Genomic DNA, 19,131 nt, shown 5'->3' with positions numbered 1-19,131 from the left:
TTAATGAAGTTAGTCTTGAGAAAAATTTCAACTTAATATTTACATAGCAAGTTCAACTCATAAGCTTCCAAATCAGCATACCAGATACACAATAACTTGTTTGATAACAGAGATACGCGTGAAATAAATGCATTTTATAGAAAAATGATCTCAAACTTTTGGCCGATATACCATACTCCGGGTAATCCCAAAATTTAGGACGATAACTTGAGTAGGGAAAGGTCGCTCATATCTGTCGTATCCATTTGATTCATTTTAACTCATGAATGGTTCTTTAAGATTCGAAAAATCAATTTCCGCTACAATTGGCTGCTTCACATAATGAACTTACGCTTTTGAAACAATTTACTATCATAAACTTGTTACTTTTAAATTTTTTTTTTTAGATATTTTGAAATCACGAAGTGAAATGGATTATTGGTGCACTCCGCAATATTGGTAGACGTACTCAGTGATCCCCCCCAACGTGTTTTTAGTTTTAACGCTTAAAAAACGAATACAAAAACATACAGAATCTCAATGCAATTTGATGTTTCCTCGAAGAGATTTCTTTTTCTGAACTCTGAGCGGTCATCTTTCGAAGATATGATCAAGGTTGCCGAAACAAATTCTGTGTTTTTGAGAAGAAAAATCTGACATTCTGTGATTTTACCCAAAAATTCTGTGATGCATTTCTGTAATGCTATTTCCTTGAATTTCATAGAAAATTCATGTTAACTTAGGTCTTTTTCACATTTTAGTTGGGAAAATCAATTACCACTATTAATCTTATCGTACATTTCTAAATCAAAGTAAGAAATCTAAATTTGATATTATAAAAACATTATGATTTCGGAAATCCATTCAAAATTCAAAACATTCTGTGAAATCTGTGAAAATTTTAAAATTCTGTGTTCTGTGACACAGATTCTGTGATGAAAATTTGCTCAAAATTCTGAGAAATTACAGATTTTTCTGTGATTTCGGCAACCTTGGATATGATGGCTAGCATCTTACAAATGCAGAAACCACCAACCCCAGAAAGTGTACTACGTATGCCGTGATCGGGATTCGATCTCAAGCCCGCTGGCTTAAAAGACTTGAACGCTATCCTCTACGCCACGATTGCGGGAAATGTTTTCACTTAACTATCAAAATCATAAATTTCAAAAGAAAAATGTTGAACTAAAATTAGAAAATTATTTTCAAACTAATTTGATTTATATAAATTTGTCAATTTGCAATTGAAATCGAATCAATCGGCTCCCATATTTTACCGGTTCACTTTTACTGATATTTGTTGATTACAAGTAGTTTTGTTTATTTTAATCTCATTGGAGATGATAACTTGATGCGCTAGAAGATTAGTGCAAAACGCCTATTTACATTAAAATATTACATGAATGTTTTCAGTATTGCTATAACGCAAATTGATTTTTAAGCTAAGTGGATGGCGTTTGATCAAGAGGATTGTTTTAGAGATAAATAATTACCAACTTGTACATATTATTTGCTAACAGTACCGTACATAATTCTTTAGAAGTTGGGTGTACGCACAGATCACCAACTTTACACATTTCTAACGTTTTACTTCAATGACATTGTTTTTTCAAATTTTATATTTTCAGATTTGATTATTTTTGGATGTATTAACTGACGACACTAATCGTTTCTCAAATATTGAAAACTTCAGATACAACAATTCTATGAAAATTTTACTTTTTGAACTTCTTTCATGAAAACCGCAACATCTTACATGCGACCAAACACTTCGCTCTGCCAAAAGGTTACAGACCAGGGGAGAAAGACTGAAATTCGCAGAATGGTTTATGTATCGTTTTTTTACTGTTCGGCAGAAAGTCAGCAATTTCGAAAATATTTGATTTCGATACAGTTGCATGGTGACTTCGTTTTGTGAGGTCTAATATTGTGCTACTTGTAATTGCATTAGCCCAGCCCTACAATAAAGCTATTTTCTTAGATCTGCCTAGTTTCATGGCAAGACCATTTCATTGCGACTTATGTAGATCTCATCCGAATTTTGCAGTTATCCTGCGTGGTTTATCCGTGCGAAGTAAGTTACCAAACATCTGCATGAACCGCAATCGCACAAACATACAATGTAGGTAATTCAAACGTTTCAAATTAGTAATCAATGTCTGGAAATTGGATACTCAAGCTCAGCGGTCAGTGTGACTTTTATGACACACCCCGCCGTCAAGCAGTGTGAAAACCATCTATGGAATCATCAGTCATATTCATTTACAGAATCGTGTCGATTGTTTCCTTACCGTGTCTCAGTCAATCATATTCCCGGTTTGATTCGTTCCAACGAATTTCGAGAAGCCTGGATACACATGTGTCAGGTCGATCAGGCGTGAAATGGCACCCAGCTGGTTGTATCTAATATAATTTTGTGTACATGTTCCGGCGCTCCAGATGCTGCGCTGCTCTTCCACACTTCAGACTGGTGGCTATCAGGAAACAATCTACACAACTCATTGCTTCCTATCAATCTTGGGTCGCTGACTGGATGGTTGTGCACAGTATAGTCGCATTAATGTACACGTTTAATTCAACCGAAACAACCTCTCACCAACCTTCGACGTCGCCGTCGTCGTCGTTTGAAACGGATGCGGTCTCCGGAGACGATTTTCCCACCCTAATGAACCCCTACTAGGTCCAGCAGTCTTCTTTGGCGTTGCAAATTCTGTGCAGCATCATCTGTGTGCCGTTTCCAATAATACTAAACTCTTGTTTGAATATAATTGTCTAGATCACTGCCACTAAATCCCATGAGCTCATCGTTGTTTTTCGTTTGCGTTGAATGTTTTTTCAAAAAACACATACATACACAATCCAAACAGCGCGGATTAAACCTCCTCTTTCATGGGAACGCACAATGCTGTGTTGAATTTGGAACAGAACACATTTTCCACAAGTTTCAATCCTCATTCCAGCAGCACCTATAAACCGGTAAATGATGGATGTTTAATTTTCCATTTACCTACAGTCGAAATAAACGGCTTTCATCTCGTTCTTCTCTTCTCCACTAAGCGCCCATCTTCCAAACTCGATTAATCATTTATTGCTGTCGTCCTTCCGGCTTCGAACCGGACGCGGAAACTGCCATATAAGACGAGATGCCCGGAGCAAGCAAATGAAATCAAACTGTAGATATGCATCAGCTATTAATTCCTCCCACGGTTGAAAAAAAATCCTTATAAACCCATGGAAACTTGTTGCGCACTTTTCCTTCTCGATTTTCGCAACCGTCAACAGAAAAAAATACCGTTCAACGTACGAACTGATCCAGACAGAGTTTACGAATAGGAAAACAGGAGCACCGGATGTAAACGTTCTGTGTCCATCGGTTGTCGAGCAACAACTGACTGGCAAACTGAACATTATTCTCTGTTTTCCCGGAAAGTATTCTCCCATCCAACAGATGCATCACTCGCACGGTTGCCAATTATTTTGTTCTCGATTTCGAGAAACCAATTTTCCTAGTACCTTCTTAAACTTTTGCCAAAACAACACAAGTGCTGATATCATGGGAAAATGTCAACCCAAGATGAGATAATTCTCCCCGAAAAGCCTTTCTGAATACTCTATGGAGCCACCTTTCAATCGAAGGGGCTTCTTTTGGGTTACTCATTGAATTAAAATCTCATGCTCCATTCCCAGAAGCAACAGTAGAGCTTTGTCAATTTCCACGAAACAGAAAGTTCAAGTCGGCTTTTTTTGTGCTTTTCATGTGAATCTCTCAAATTAGGGGGTTGAAAATTCGGTAGTATTTCTGGGTGCGCTCGACCTAAAGCTTGCTTCATTTAGAATTCGATCAAACATTTACTTATATTGTGGAGCTCCTGGTTGACGGATTTTGAAGATTTTGACGTCCACGTGTCGGAAATTTTATCAGCTTAACGCACATATGTATTTTTGACATTCCGCAAATCGACTGTACTTTGTAAACAATCAACATGGAAGCCGAAAGAAGGGAAAAAACAGTGCACATTTGGAAAATCTATTGTGGTCTGCATCAAGGCTAGCTCAACAACTGAAATTGCCCAGAAATACCAGGTGGCACGTTATCAAACGATATAAGGAAACATTGACGACGATTCGGAAGCCTCAAGCCAATCGTCGGAGTGGAACTGTCGACCAGAAACTGCGTGGTGAGATTTTGAAGACAATTAAGAGCAATTCCAATCTGTCGGATCGTGATTTGAGAATTCTCCTCAAAATTCTCCGGAAACATGCCCGAAAAAAGTACCGAAGTGATGCAACCACCTTCAGGCCAGAGAAGGAAGAGCCTTATAGAGTTAACCTGCAGTTCCACCCTGAACTAACTAATGGGATAACAAAAATCCTTTCTCATCATGGTCAGAAAACAGCATACAAGAGCGGCAACACCCTTAACGATCGGTTGGTCTCCTTGAAGGATAAGATCCCGCAAGATGAGAGATCCGGAATTTATTAAATTCCCTGTGAGAGTTGCCCAGCAGTTTACATTGGCCAAACTCGACGAAAATTTAAAGTTCGACTTAAAGAACAACACCCAGGCAACGGAAAAGGGTCACTCCATAAACTGAGAAAAAGTTATCTATAAGAAATGTGTAAGAAAAGCCTCACATTTGAACGCATGGTAGTCGATGTTCAGAAGTACTTCTCACCTTCACCAAAAGAAAAAAAATTTATCGACGAATAGGCTACGACACTCGTAGTACGATCCTGCCAGTAATTTCTTCGTGTGATCAGTGGGACATCGTCCTGTAGATGGGCAACATCGAGCCCGAAACCGGTCGACAAAAAAGGTAATTTTGAATCCTTTTTTTCCGTTTGTAAGAACGTTAAGTGTTGTGTCCTGTAATACGTCGTGTGTTAATTGTGTAGATTAGATTTTTACCATCAAAAATGCAAAAATATACGTCTTGCATACAAGCTTGTACGCAATGTATGTTTCTATTCATTCACTTGTGTACAATGTTGAACTGCCTTCCTTAATGCAAGTCAAACTTAAACTTTCATACATTCTTTCCAACTTAAACAATTTTTGAAAAGTTTTGGGTTCTAGCCAGGAGATTTGAGAGAGGCACGCGCGTTACCACCTTAAAACTTCCAATAAAAAATTCGAAGCAGGTAAATTAAGGTAGAAAAAAACAACTGATTGTATCAAAAGAGGTATTATCATTTTTTTTTTAAACGACAAAAACGAAGATTTTGATAGGGTGAAAACACTATGTATTGAACACCATCTTTGGGATTCAGCGAATTTGTGGCCCACAAAAAATAACGAGAGGTTTTTTGGATGAAATTTTGTTAGTGTAGCTTATGCTTGCTCCACAGCTTCGAATCGACATGTTTTTTTTTCGCGAAAATATGTTTAAAAATCATTATTTAAGGCTTTTTATTCAAAAATGTTTTTGTCCGAGTTATTGAACACAATGATTCTAATATTGAACAGGCAATGTTTTAATTATTGAACACGTAAACATTGGAATCATTGTATATATTTAGGGGTATTTCGCTTTATAGTATGCTTTGCAGGGACGATTTTGGTTGAGCTAGCAACCAAGAAACAGTTTGTTTATATTTCCAAACACCAACCGTTGTTTGTTCAATAACTGGTGCATTAGACTGGCCCAAATTTGTATGGGATGATTTTTACAACATTTTTTTCAACGCGGCACCCCCTAGATTGGTGCTTTTAGCTGTGCTTTTAGGTAGAAAAATGACTTTCTGAAAGTTTCAGGTCATTCGGCCGAAGCACGAGCTGGCGCAAAGGACTTGAAATTTTTATGAAGATTTTCGGCAAAATGTATGAAAAATCGACATACTTTCACTCTGTGTATTCTAAAATGCGTTTCCAGTATGCTAGAAAGCTCAGAATTTCAGAGATTGTAGTTCAAACAATGACAAACAAGTTTGTAAAAGATTGTGACGCGTTACGAGTTGACTGTGATGAGTTATCCGCAATTGAATGTGTGATCTTTTTCGCATTTCATCGATATATCGTGAACGGTGTATAGGTGGATTATTAGTACTAACTTGATCGCATTGTCACACAAGAAGAATATCGGATAGAAAGTTTGTGTCCTCGGCAAAGTTGTACCTTATTTGATAACAAATATCTTTGCAAGAAGTTGAAAGAAAGGTTTGATAAACTATGAGCTGCTGCATTGTGTGACGATGCGATCAAGTGAGTGCGATTATTAGCCCATACACCGTTCACAATATATCAAAGAAATGCGAAAAAAATATCATACATTCAATTGCGGATAACTCATCTCAGTCAACATCGCGTCACAATCTTCTACAAACTTGTTTGTCATTGTTTGAACTACAATCTCTGAAATTCTGAGCTTTCTAGCATACTGGAAACATATTTTAGAACACAAAGAGTGAAAGTATGTAACTTGACTGACAGCTACACTCAGTGGGATGTGGGAGGAGAAATTATGGGACTCAGGGTCGTTATGTTAAGTTCACCACTGTTCACTTTCCTCTGCGGTATCTCACAACAGGAACTTCCAGATTCAGCGAACGTGCATATCCAGGGTGCCGAAACGGGTGGGTACCTCTCATGCTACCAACCAGAGTTAGACGACATCAATTAAAGAGGAACTATAAAACCTGTCAAACTGTTAGGACCACCCCAGGGCTAAGACTGATGAAAATTTCTGTTCCGAGATTTGTGGGAAAACCCGAAAGAATGAATCACTTACGGAGGTCTACGATTCACTTAACACAGTGGTTTGGGTGTAAATACAATTCTGCATGGTTTTATTCTAGATTGCCCTAACATTATGACGTGCTACAATATGGGTACTTGCGGTCTTAGTATCTCGGTGTTGCTACGATGCTTCGGTCGATTTAGCCTTCCGCCACGACCAATAACGGATTCCGATGCTTGGGAACAGCTGGCCTTAAAAAAAACACCGTCACATCCAGTGATAGTCGTAACACGATTGTTTTCGAAGCGATTCCATTCGTGCTCGGTAAGTTGCTTTGCGTGCGTTTGGGACAGCAAGTTGTTTGTTTCGATGCTGACCAATGGATGTGAGGTTAGGTGCCGACTCGAGGTGTTGTATCGATGAAGTCTAGGCACGCTGGGACCTTTCTGTCCGGATCTGGTGATTGCCTGGGGATGAAGGATTTGTGGCTTGACAGAACCAGCACAAACCAGAAAGAAAAAGGCCCTCTTGGACCTTTCCGAGGGTGTTAGCATATTGTAGACGTCATTTGTTTTTAACTTGTTTGTACCCACATGTGGTTTTATGTTTTTATCTAACGCAAGTACATAAATAAATATAAACCATTATTTTACCTTTTTCTTTGCTTTTACACTGCTCGTTTGTTTCCGTATGTTTTAACAATGATTTTGTTTGTTATGCTTGCTTTTAATACGATAGAATAAACATAAATATTATTTTAATATGTTGTCTTTACAAAGCACATGTTTGTTCTTTTACTGTTTGTTTTAACTATTACCGTACTTTTTAGGATTTTAGCACAATTTTAGCGTTATGTTCACCGTGTTTCTAGTTGCACTTTTTGTTTTTCTGTGAAAGTAGACTTTAGGTAAATAATTTAAACTTTATATGATTTTACCAATTTTTTACTCGACAAGCTAACACGTCGCACACTTCTTTTCCCTCAGGCGGTCACGAACAGAAAGAACAGGACAGGAAACGGATCGCTAACAAAGCGCTAAGTACATTATCTTGTCCAACCAACACACTAACAAACAACTATTCTCTACAAAACATTTTAAGAGTGTGTTGCTTTTCTGGGTGGCCACACTTCCCCGCTTTGCTCTTTAAAATACACGGCGCCTCTGGAGAATCTCTGAGAGTGCCATGAATGAGTGGTGAACTCCTGGACAGGGATGTCAGTTGTGCTGATAGAGGGCGACTGTTGTAGGGTTTTCTGAATTGTACAGGGATGTTTGAATTTTGTGACGGAGTCACATAGACATTAAGTAACAGATGGTTACATTACCCCATCGTCCCTTTTCAAAATGAATGGTAACACATTCATTTTGTCCCAAAAGAGATGAATGAACCTATGTCTTGTCTCTATACTTTATCTTGTTTGATCAAAATAAATAATCCAACTTCATTTGGAATTTTTACTATCACAATCCGCGTAATTTCATGTCCACTCGTGACAGAAACAGCTTGTGATTTTATTTCAGTGTCTTGGCTGTTGTTGCGATTCTTGACAGTAACTCACATAAGAGACGTCAAATGTATGTTCAAAATATTCATGAACAGGAATACATTTAAGAAGAAGTATAATTCAAAATAAACAAGTGAATGACTTGTTCGACCGGTCGAAATTTGAAGGTAAATAAACTTCCTATAGCTGGTGGATTATCAAGGTAAGTCCTAATCTTCGCAACATAATTCCTTTCTAGCGCTAGTTATGCAGACTTCAGCCTAATTCTTACGTTTTTATAACTCTAATCTGTTCTAGCTCAAACTGCGGAAAGGAAATATCCGGAACCAGTGGAAATACATCTCGAAATATCAGCAGGTAAGTTTTTCTCGTTTTAGTTTTGCTATGTTCTGCAACACATCCGAAATGGTTGCTGTACATACAGTCGCAAAAAAAATAATCATTGTTTTTGTCGTCGTTCCAGCTCTTCACATCAACAATCACTTTTGGACGGGATGGAAGGAAAGCAACGCAAAATTAGATTCAAGGTTAGTTATGTATCGTTTTAACTCGAAAACAGTAACTTTTTATGTGTTTCTTTTTCAGATACCCGGTTTAAAGTTAACAGCAGAGAATGCAACGATGGATTTACCAGATGCCTCTGCTAACTTGTTCGGGATCGTCTGCAACCTAGCCATGACCGTACTAAGGAGGTACCATGGGCTAAATTTGGCTTCGTCGCCTGCAGAAACTAGGTGGGATTCCTCGTATGCTCATTTTCCGACGACCTTTAGGCACGGGAGCAAAAAGGGTGAAATGTTGAATGCAAGATTTAGTCTTTTTTGATAATTTTTTTTTCGTATTTAAGAGCGATTTTATCAATACATATTTTTGTTGTTGTTCGAATTTGAATGTGTAAATTGATATCCGAAATTCTTATACAGCTCTATCGATGTAATGTTCCTACAATGGGAACGATTTTTAAGTGAAAAAATCGTCAATATGGGGAAAATCCAGTTGTTATGTGTAACGAACAATTTGAGGTGTGTTATGAGGATTCTAGTGTCTTATGTTGGATCAGATCTCCGGTAGATCTTGATCCAATCACTTTAATTCGAATCAGTCTTTCAATCGAAGTTTGTATTCGAGAACTATTCTGAATTGATCTAGTTTGAATCTGAATTCGTTGCGTTCTATCCTAAAACTTTTTTCATTTTTGATTGTGGGACACGTAAGGATTCATTGTCTTCGAGGTTTTCATCTGTTAATGAAGGAACTTTGAAATTCCAATTTGCTTCATTTCTCCTGACTAATGTCGGGGGAGTGAAATTTTGAAAACTTTCGATAAATAATCCGCTTGCTCGACTAAGTTGGTTGCAAAAGGTGATACAATTTCAAACATGGTGTAAAACCTGAATTGAAAAATCAGTTTTCGTTCTACAAAAAGAATAATAATTTTAGTTTCATTAACTACGTAGGATTATAAACGAACAGTTGTACTCTGAATGAGCCCAAAACAACAATATTTTAAACGTTCGGAATTGTAACTTTTAGTTTCAGTTTATGGTTGGTTTTTTTGAACACCTAGTTGTGAAAATTTTCGGCTTCTGTTAGTGCACACTAATCGATGGGATCATTCATTGAATTGGATGACCTTTCCTTTGCACAAAGGCATTTAACATGGACATAATCGCAATAAATTAGGGTTCGATATCCTTATTGGATAAAATCTAGAAACTGGTCGAGTTTAGAAAGGGATTTTGAAAAAATCAGAACTACTTGCCCTTCCAAGTAGTTACCTGCACAATTAAAATATGCTGGAGGATTGTTACTATTCTTGTAACCGTTATCTTGGAGTCTAGAATTGTAACACTTTGCTTCACATAATTTTAAAAATTTCCAATATCACGGTCATCCGGAATAGGAATTTTGGTAACGGGTCTTTCGCGAGAGTACGTTCCTAAAATTTGATAGTGTTTCTGCTGATTTTGTTCTTGTTTGAGGCGAAATTCCTGATATTTCATTTTCCGACTCGTATTTGTATTTGGAACTTTTTTTTTAACTTCAATTCTTGTCCGATGATAAACCAGACATTTCGCTAAAAATTGTTCAGGTTCTGAATCCATTTCATTGATGTTACAGTCCTAAAAAAAACAAAAATTATGTGAATAAAAATAACACCAAACAAAAATCCATGAATGCTGCAACAAAAGCAATCAATTTTGTACAACATAAAACGTAAATTTTCATTTTTTTTTTTTACAATTTAAACTTAAACCACTTCTTTAAATAAATACTTGGTTCGGAATACCAATTCGTTTGGAGAACGACCAAGATCTAATCAGGAACTGATTTCGTCTCCCTCCGGGGGATGGAGAAATGTAAACATTGTGAATTTGTTTTCTTTTATGTGGGCGCCAGAATGTAACTTGACTGACAGCTACACTCAGTGGGATGTGGGAGGAGAAATTATGGGACTCAGGGTCGTTATGTTCAGGGCTTTTAAATCTATAGGGTGGTGTAAAATGCCAAACAGCCCAATCAGCCATGCTGTGACATTGTTTACATAACAAGAAGGGATCAAAGAGCATCAAGCGCGCAGGTAGCACGATAAATTTAGATTGTTGATTGACTGATTAATTTTTGTTTAGGACAAGTATTAAACACTTTTTTTAATGTTCTATATTTATCTGTTTTATTCCCCTTTAGGTTGGTTTCTATCGGATGCGGTGCAGCTTTTGGCCACTGAGATAGGTGAAACCGCAGACGCCACCGAACGCCTTCCAGGACCCAGTAGGTCGTGGGTAAATTGACTGCAGGGAATCGTTATAGGCTACCTATCGAACAGCGGAAGTAATGATTGCTGATTATGAACTCCGGGGAAAAATTGCGGCGAGTAAGATTTTAAAATTTACTATTTATGCTTATTTTCAACAATTCTTAATCTAGTTCATCCCCTCCAGGTTTATTCTCACTGGATGCAGAAGGATATGCTATGTTGGTCAGTTCCAGCTATTCCGGATCTTTTCCCAGCAAAACCAGCGCTGTGAGTAAATTATTTACTTGGTAAAACCTATGTTAAATATTTGTTAGGGAGCTAATTTTTTACTCTATCTTTTTGCTAGGAGCTGTGGTACAGGAGCTTCCAAGAAACCCGCACGAAATGAAAATTATTGTGTCTAGCGAATGAATGATGGAGCCGCCGAGGAACAATCGCATCAAAGAAGAAACGGAACGTTTGGAACACTTGGGAGGGTCTGGAGAAAAATTTACGATATTTCGATTTACCGCCAACTTTAATCATGTGGTTGCTACTGAATTTTACAACCGCTATCCGGAAGGAACCAGTATTAAGCTACTCGTACATCCTTCGTCGGATTGCTATGGTTCTTACAATATTTAAAACAAGGGAAAAATCAACGGCTGCGGGCCTCCAATTCCATTTACCTGTAATAGTGAGTTTCTCAAACTTGTGTAATAATCATTCGTTTACTTATGCTTTATTTCCCTTATAGTTTCTATTACGGTTGTCCAAGTGCCTGTGCTGTGCCCTGGAAGGAATGTCCGAAAAAGGTCTAGGATTAGGAAAAAAAATAATATTTCTTCAAATTGTAAAAAATGTACCATGTTTCTGTTATCTCAGCTATAATTTTATTGTATTCCGAGACTTGAAATAAATCCACATCTTTATCCACTATCACACTTCGCCAACGATTCTACCTCGGAGGAATGAATAATAGTGCTCACTAGACTAGACTAATTCAGATTTCACTAAAGTTCACCTGACGTCACCTAGCTGTTCTTAGTGTCGAATAGACAATTGCAGCAGATTTTGGCGGAAAAAGTCACGCTGGTACTACTCCCACCGTTCGTTCGTTCGGAAAGCAGGAACATTTGAGCAGAGTGTCAAGCGATCGGAACCGCTGGGATGTAATCTGTTCGGATTTGGTTTTCTCCAGGAACAGAAGAATTATATGCTTGACAAACACTCGGCCATGCCGTATCTGAAGTGTTCGTATGATTCCTAAACAAAACACGAATATTCGTTCAATAAGGTCGTAATTTTTACTGCTGGCCGCGGTGAAAATGATAAGAGTTTTTTAGATCACAGGTCTGTAGGCAACGGCTATCATCTGCTTGACAGAACTGCTATGCTCTTGGTAGTAGCTGAGCAGATCACGAAGCATTCCTAGTACAGCTGTAGCCACTGCCACTATTTTCTCCTCTTGGCTAAGTCTATGACTGCATTCGTATTGTTTAACGTATGGGTCAGATTAGTCTAATAAAATCACTGAAAATAAATTCAATGTAGCCAGACTCGGGACATGTACGAAATAGAATTCCAACAGATCACTTGCAGCTCTTGAAACTATCTGTCGTGAATTTTCGTCTAGTTCTGGTGGTCTCGACGAAGATATTCTGCTGGAGGCCCCAAGTACTGAACCGATCGTGGAGAGCACCTGCGTGTTAAGGACACTGGCATCCGAAGCGAACTCCGAGAAAACTATATCGGCTCAATTTCGGCAATCAGCGCAACGGTGTCGATACACTGATCGAAAAAATATTGAAGCTCTGTTTCGTTCTGAAATAAAAACACAAAAACATTTAGGCCTAAAAAAAGACAATCATCTCTACAACTTACATCTTCATCCAGTTTTACAATATCAAACATTTCCAGTTCCTGATCGAAACCATACTGAAACAGCATTCCTTTCACCGTACCAGCAACTTATCATGTTTTCGCTAGAACCGCATTCGGTAGCGACCTACGTTTTGATAATCGGGTTTGCACACTTCGGTGTACTTTTCCAAAATATCGAACACCGGCAGATACATGACCACAAAGTATGAGAAATACTTTTGCCGTTCACTTCTGCTGTCCATCTTGGTGCTGCTGGTTTCGTCCGACGTAGACCGCAACAGGGTGATTGGTTTTCAGCAGCTCAGTACCTATGGCGATATGAAAGATTGGGGGATGCGAAAAATAAACGAGTGCCCCCCGATTTTGATTCCGATGTTCTGCTAGTTCGGTCCGTCCAGCCGGGGCCACCAGGGCCATAAGTACTTACCTCGATATTAATATTCGTCGTCAACATTTCACAGCATTACCGGGTTGTTTATTGTTTTAGAAAGAAAACCAAAAAAGATTAAATCAAATTTTGAATCATTATTGATGGTGACGTCATATAAAACACCACTACCAAAGCACGACTGTTCCATCATACTTTTCATCGATTTTCTTTGACACAAAACGTAAACAATGTAATAGGCTGTCAAAATTTTGGCTTCCGTGCCCACTACTTCACCGCGCCTACTTTGTGTCAAAGTTGTTCCACCCTAGATTTAAAGCCCTGGTTATGTTAAGTTCACCACTGTTCACTTTCCTCTGCGGTATCTCACAACAGGAACTTCCAGATTCAGCGAACGTGCATATCCAGGGTGCCGAAACGGGTGGGTACCTCTCATGCTACCAACCAGAGTTAGACGACATCAATTAAAGAGGAACTATAAAACCTGTCAAACTGTTAGGACCACCCCAGGGCTAAGACTGATGAAAATTTCTGTTCCGAGATTTGTGGGAAAACCCGAAAGAATGAATCACTTACGGAGGTCTACGATTCACTTAACACAGTGGTTTGGGTGTAAATACAATTCTGCATGGTTTTATTCTAGATTGCCCTAACATTATGACGTGCTACAATATGGGTACTTGCGGTCTTAGTATCTCGGTGTTGCTACGATGCTTCGGTCGATTTAGCCTTCCGCCACGACCAATAACGGATTCCGATGCTTGGGAACAGCTGGCCTTAAAAAAAACACCGTCACATCCAGTGATAGTCGTAACACGATTGCGAATCGCTGTTTTCGAAGCGATTCCATTCGTGCTCGGTAAGTTGCTTTGCGTGCGTTTGGGACAGCAAGTTGTTTGTTTCGATGCTGACCAATGGATGTGAGGTTAGGTGCCGACTCGAGGTGTTGTATCGATGAAGTCTAGGCACGCTGGGACCTTTCTGTCCGGATCTGGTGATTGCCTGGGGATGAAGGATTTGTGGCTTGACAGAACCAGCACAAACCAGAAAGAAAAAGGCCCTCTTGGACCTTTCCGAGGGTGTTAGCATATTGTAGACGTCATTTGTTTTTAACTTGTTTGTACTCACATGTGGTTTTATGTTTTTATCTAACGCAAGTACATAAATAAATATAAACCATTATTTTACCTTTTTCTTTGCTTTTACACTGCTCGTTTGTTTCCGTATGTTTTAACAATGATTTTGTTTGTTATGCTTGCTTTTAATACGATAGAATAAACATAAATATTATTTTAATATGTTGTCTTTACAAAGCACATGTTTGTTCTTTTACTGTTTGTTTTAACTATTACCGTACTTTTTAGGATTTTAGCACAATTTTAGCGTTATGTTCACCGTGTTTCTAGTTGCACTTTTTGTTTTTCTGTGAAAGTAGACTTTAGGTAAATAATTTAAACTTTATATGATTTTACCAATTTTTTACTCGACAAGCTAACACGTCGCACACTTCTTTTCCCTCAGGCGGTCACGAACAGAAAGAACAGGACAGGAAACGGATCGCTAACAAAGCGCTAAGTACATTATCTTGTCCAACCAACACACTAACAAACAACTATTCTCTACAAAACATTTTAAGAGTGTGTTGCTTTTCTGGGTGGCCACACTTCCCCGCTTTGCTCTTTAAAATACACGGCGCCTCTGGAGAATCTCTGAGAGTGCCATGAATGAGTGGTGAACTCCTGGACAGGGATGTCAGTTGTGCTGATAGAGGGCGACTGTTGTAGGGTTTTCTGAATTGTACAGGGATGTTTGAATTTTGTGACGGAGTCACATAGACATTAAGTAACAGATGGTTACAAGTATGTCGATTTTTCATACATTTTACCGAAAATCTCCATACAAATTTTAAGTCCTTTGCGCCAGCTCGTGCTTCTGCCAAATGACCTGAAACTTTCAGAAAGTCATTTTTTCACCTAAAGGCACCAATCTAAGGGGTGCCGCGTGGAATATAAGGATTTTTTTGGTTATGGGCCAGTCTACTGGTGCATGCATTTCTTTAAGAAACGAGTACTGCAATATTGAACGTTCAATAATTGGAACATTGGCGTTTTCTGTGATCCAATGATTGAACACTTTAATTTGTAAAATTTTAAGAAAATAGAGATGATCACGGCTGCTACTCTATCAGAAATTATTTAAGAAAACTTATTGGAAAACAGTTATGAAATTACTATAAAGTTTTATTTGGTTTTTTTATCTGTTTTTTCTCCCAATCAAAAATTGCTATTTTCTTCATCTAGTCAAAAAATTATGTCTAAATTTGAATTAATATTCAAGTTTCGCAGATTGTGGCCCTTAGAGTCCGAAATTCTTGATAAAAATGCTTCAACCACGATTTTTGTTTAATTTTTCTACTGTATATAATTGTTTTAATTGGTTTCACTAGTGTTCAATATCTGGTACTTGTTCAATGACTAGAGCTTCTACCCTATCAATCGTTTATCTGAATAAGTTAAAAAAATCTCGAAATAGGCAAGGCCGTGCGAACGGGGGGGGATGGGGGGGGGGGTTTAACCACCCCCCCCCCCCCATGAAGATTTTTTCCAAGTAAAATTTTCACCGTAGTATCAGATAACTTGATTTTAAATAAGTATTAACAAGCAAGTCAAAAATTTTGCTCGCCTCCGGCAGAATTCAGTCTTAAATCACCCTTGGCTTCAGACATTTCATTCTAAGACACTTCATGACGTTCACGAATTGAAACTATTTTTTCATTGTAAATTTTGATTAGCAATTAAATTAACCTTTTGTATTGAAACTCTTAACTTGACATACAAAAACCCTAAACTTAGAATGGACTTTTATTAAGAATTGTAACTAAACAAGAACAGAGTTTGAAACGAACCATTTTAACTTTAAAATTAATTTATCGAATACTAATTTTACACATCAAAAAGTTGGAAACCATGCAACAGGCACAATGATCAACAGAATTAGCAAAAAAATCTATCTAAAATCTAACATCCTTACCTTATTAATTAAATTTTGATTTAGTAAAATCGTTTACGTCATTAAAAATGTTATGCTCATATGAAATATTCTTCAAGAAACCAATTTCAGTCTAAATTACATTTTGTATTTCTTGTTCTTGCTCAATTTTCCTCAAGACTTTAAGTAATAGAGTTTCATTTGTTTACTTTTCTCATTTAAAGAACTTTTAAAGAAGTTTGAACCATTTTTTAACCTTTATGCAGCAATGTCAAAGATTCTTGTAATGATATCTTTCCAAATTTTTAAAAACTGTAGAATTTTACTTTTTAAAATCATGCATAATCATCATCATCATCGTTAAAATATTATTCCTTAATTGAATGAAGTATTATAAAGGAAATCAAAACCAGATTTTTTCTCAAATGTAGGTTTAATAGTTAATCAGTTATCAATGCTTGATTTCACTTAAAACTGACACATTTTAAAACAAAATGTGATAGTTCAAATTTAACAAAAGATTCGAGTTCAGGGCGCCTAAATCTACCAAATTAAAAATTTAAATATAAGCACCAAAATGCTTTTCCCTTGAGTTATTAATTAAATTTCTTAAATAAGTTTAATAATGGTAAGACGTTAAGATTGGACTGAGCACTTCGAACAACTCTTCCTAGTCACGAATAGCGATGGCCAACAGAATCCGCAGCTCGAAGCGCCAACAGTAAGTCGCATAAATGTCGTCAACTCGGAAGTTGCACCGTCTTTTCGCTGACATCTGGGATACTGCAACATTCCCGGCCGACTGGATGCAGGGTATCCTCGTAAAGGTCCCGAGAAAAGGAGACCTGACAGAGTGCGGTAACTGGCGAGGCATAACGTTGATCTGTACAAGCCTCAAAGTACTCTGCAAAGTGATCCTGAACAGGATCCAGGAGAAAATCGACGCTACACTCCGACGGCAACAAGCTGGATTTCGATCCGGACGATCATGTGTGGACCACATCACAACGCTACGAATCATACTGGAACAAATCAACGAATTCCAGGACTCTCTTCTGCTGGTGTTTGTTGATTTCGAAAAAGCATTCGACCGACTTAACCATGAAAACATCTGGGCGGCTCTAAGGCGACGAGGGGCCGAGGCATTTTAGTGCAAGGTGTCTTTTCCGAACCAATCCCAGTAACTGCTGGAGTGAGGCAAGGATGTATCTTATCACCGCTACTTTTTTCTAATCGTAATGGATGAGATTCTGACTGGATCGATCGACTGTGCGCCGAATCGAGGATTGCCGTGGAATCCTTCAACAATGGAGCAACTGAACGACCTTGACCTGGCTGACGATATTGTTTTGCTCGCCCAAACACAACCGGACATGCAGAGCAAACTCGACGACCTCACCGAAAGTTCCAAGGCAGCAGGTCTCAAAGTCAATGTCGGAAATACCAAGTCGATGGAGATCAACACAGGAAATCCCTCCAGTTTCATGGTAGCTGGGCAACAATTGAGAAAGTGGAGTGCTTCCAGTGTCTGGGTAGCCAGATATCGCCTGATGGTGGTACCAGGAAGGACATCGAAACCCGGATCAGAAAGGCCCGTTTTGCATTTGCGAGTCTCCGAAACATCTGGCGGTCACGCCAGATCTCTCTACGAACGAAAATTCGAATCTTCAACTCAAACGTCAAATTCGTATTGCTGTACGGGTGCGAAACTTGGTGCACATATGCGGTGACGACGCGAAAACTGCAAGTTTTTGTAAACCGCTGCCTGCGGAATATCATCCGCGCTTGGTGGCCTGGCAACTGGATCTCGAATGAGGAACTACATCGCCGGTGTCATCAAAGGGCGCTGGAAATCGAGATTCGGGAACGTAAGTGGAGATGGATTGGGCACACGCTGCGAAAAGATGAAAACGAGATTTGCAGTGAGGCGCTAGATTGGAATCCAGAAGGACATCGAAGAAGAGGCAGACCCAGAAACTCGTGGCGGCGAAGCCTAGCCGCTGAAATCCGAACTGTCGACGAGAGTCTTGACTGGGACCAGGTGAAGACGTTGGCTCCGGATCGTCAACAGTGGAGGTCTTTTACCACGGCCCTATGCACCGGAGGATCGGCGCGGGACCATTAAGTAAGTAAGTATGGTAAGACGTATTTATTGAAAAAAAAAGTTGAAAAAAAACCTTTTTGAACTTATCTTTTTCATCTTAACATTCTGTTTCAATATTTAAATGAGTTGATCGAATTCCATAGTACAGTTATTTCCCAATTTTTGAATAAATTTACCGAATTTTAAAGTCCAGCTATTTAAATTTTATAAATATTTTTAAAAAAATTGTCTATGTTTTGAATTTTAGTGTTTTAAAACATAAAACTTTAGTTTTTTTCCTTGTAAAAAATTCACATTTCAAATCGCGATTAATTTTTTTCCTTTTCAAAAAACATCAACTCTTGAGTTGAAAATGAAGAAATGAAATGTAAATTAAGATGAGTGATAATTATCAATTGTTATCATTTTCCTAACAATCAATCATAGAATTTTTTTTTCCTGATCTGACATTTATTTATTCTACATTATTCAAATTAAGATTTAATAGATCTGTGTTTTGGAAATATTTACATATTTCAAATTTGAAAACTAGACTGCTGAGAAATTATTTTGAAGCAAATTTCTAGTTTAGAGTAAGGAACATCATTTTGAAAAAAATTTCAATGACTGACCGAAAACTTAATTGATTTAAAACTTTCATTGTGATTTGTTTTAAAAAGATTGATTCATTTTATCACTAAAATTTATTATTTTTTGAGTTCGTGTAAAAATAATGAGTAAGGAAATGATGTTAGAAACAAATTTCCTTCTTTATTGTGTAATTTGGTATTGTTATTATTTTTAGCTAAATTTGAATTTCGGAAGACCCCCCCCCCCCCCCCATAGACGGGTCCGTTGCATGGGCCTGACTGGATTTATGTAACAATT

The 19,131-nt window shown here is 38.0% G+C and overlaps 3 long non-coding RNA genes across 3 annotated transcripts; 2 read left to right on the top strand and 1 right to left on the bottom strand.

Moving 5' to 3' along the window:
* The first annotated feature begins 8,234 nt into the window (after window positions 1-8,234).
* Window positions 8,235-9,010, top strand: LOC129739884 (uncharacterized). The gene is made up of 3 exons (XR_008736003.1): window positions 8,235-8,365; window positions 8,461-8,520; window positions 8,627-9,010. It is a non-coding gene; the product is annotated as an uncharacterized LOC129739884 (long non-coding RNA).
* A 2,125-nt stretch (window positions 9,011-11,135) lies between these two features.
* Window positions 11,136-11,729, top strand: LOC129749049 (uncharacterized). Its single transcript, XR_008737912.1, has 3 exons — window positions 11,136-11,188; window positions 11,268-11,597; window positions 11,658-11,729. It is a non-coding gene; the product is annotated as an uncharacterized LOC129749049 (long non-coding RNA).
* Window positions 11,730-11,786: 57 nt separating this feature from the next.
* On the bottom strand, window positions 11,787-13,400 carry LOC129739029 (uncharacterized). The gene is made up of 3 exons (XR_008735724.1): window positions 13,212-13,400; window positions 12,785-13,092; window positions 11,787-12,724 (listed from the first exon to the last, which is right to left on the bottom strand). It is a non-coding gene; the product is annotated as an uncharacterized LOC129739029 (long non-coding RNA).
* Window positions 13,401-19,131: the final 5,731 nt, after the last annotated feature.

This window comes from Uranotaenia lowii, chromosome 1 (assembly GCF_029784155.1).
Source record: "Uranotaenia lowii strain MFRU-FL chromosome 1, ASM2978415v1, whole genome shotgun sequence".
Taxonomy (NCBI): domain Eukaryota; kingdom Metazoa; phylum Arthropoda; class Insecta; order Diptera; family Culicidae; genus Uranotaenia; species Uranotaenia lowii.
The sequence above is the reverse complement of the archived record's forward strand: the minus strand, read 5'-3'. Positions and strand labels throughout refer to the sequence as shown.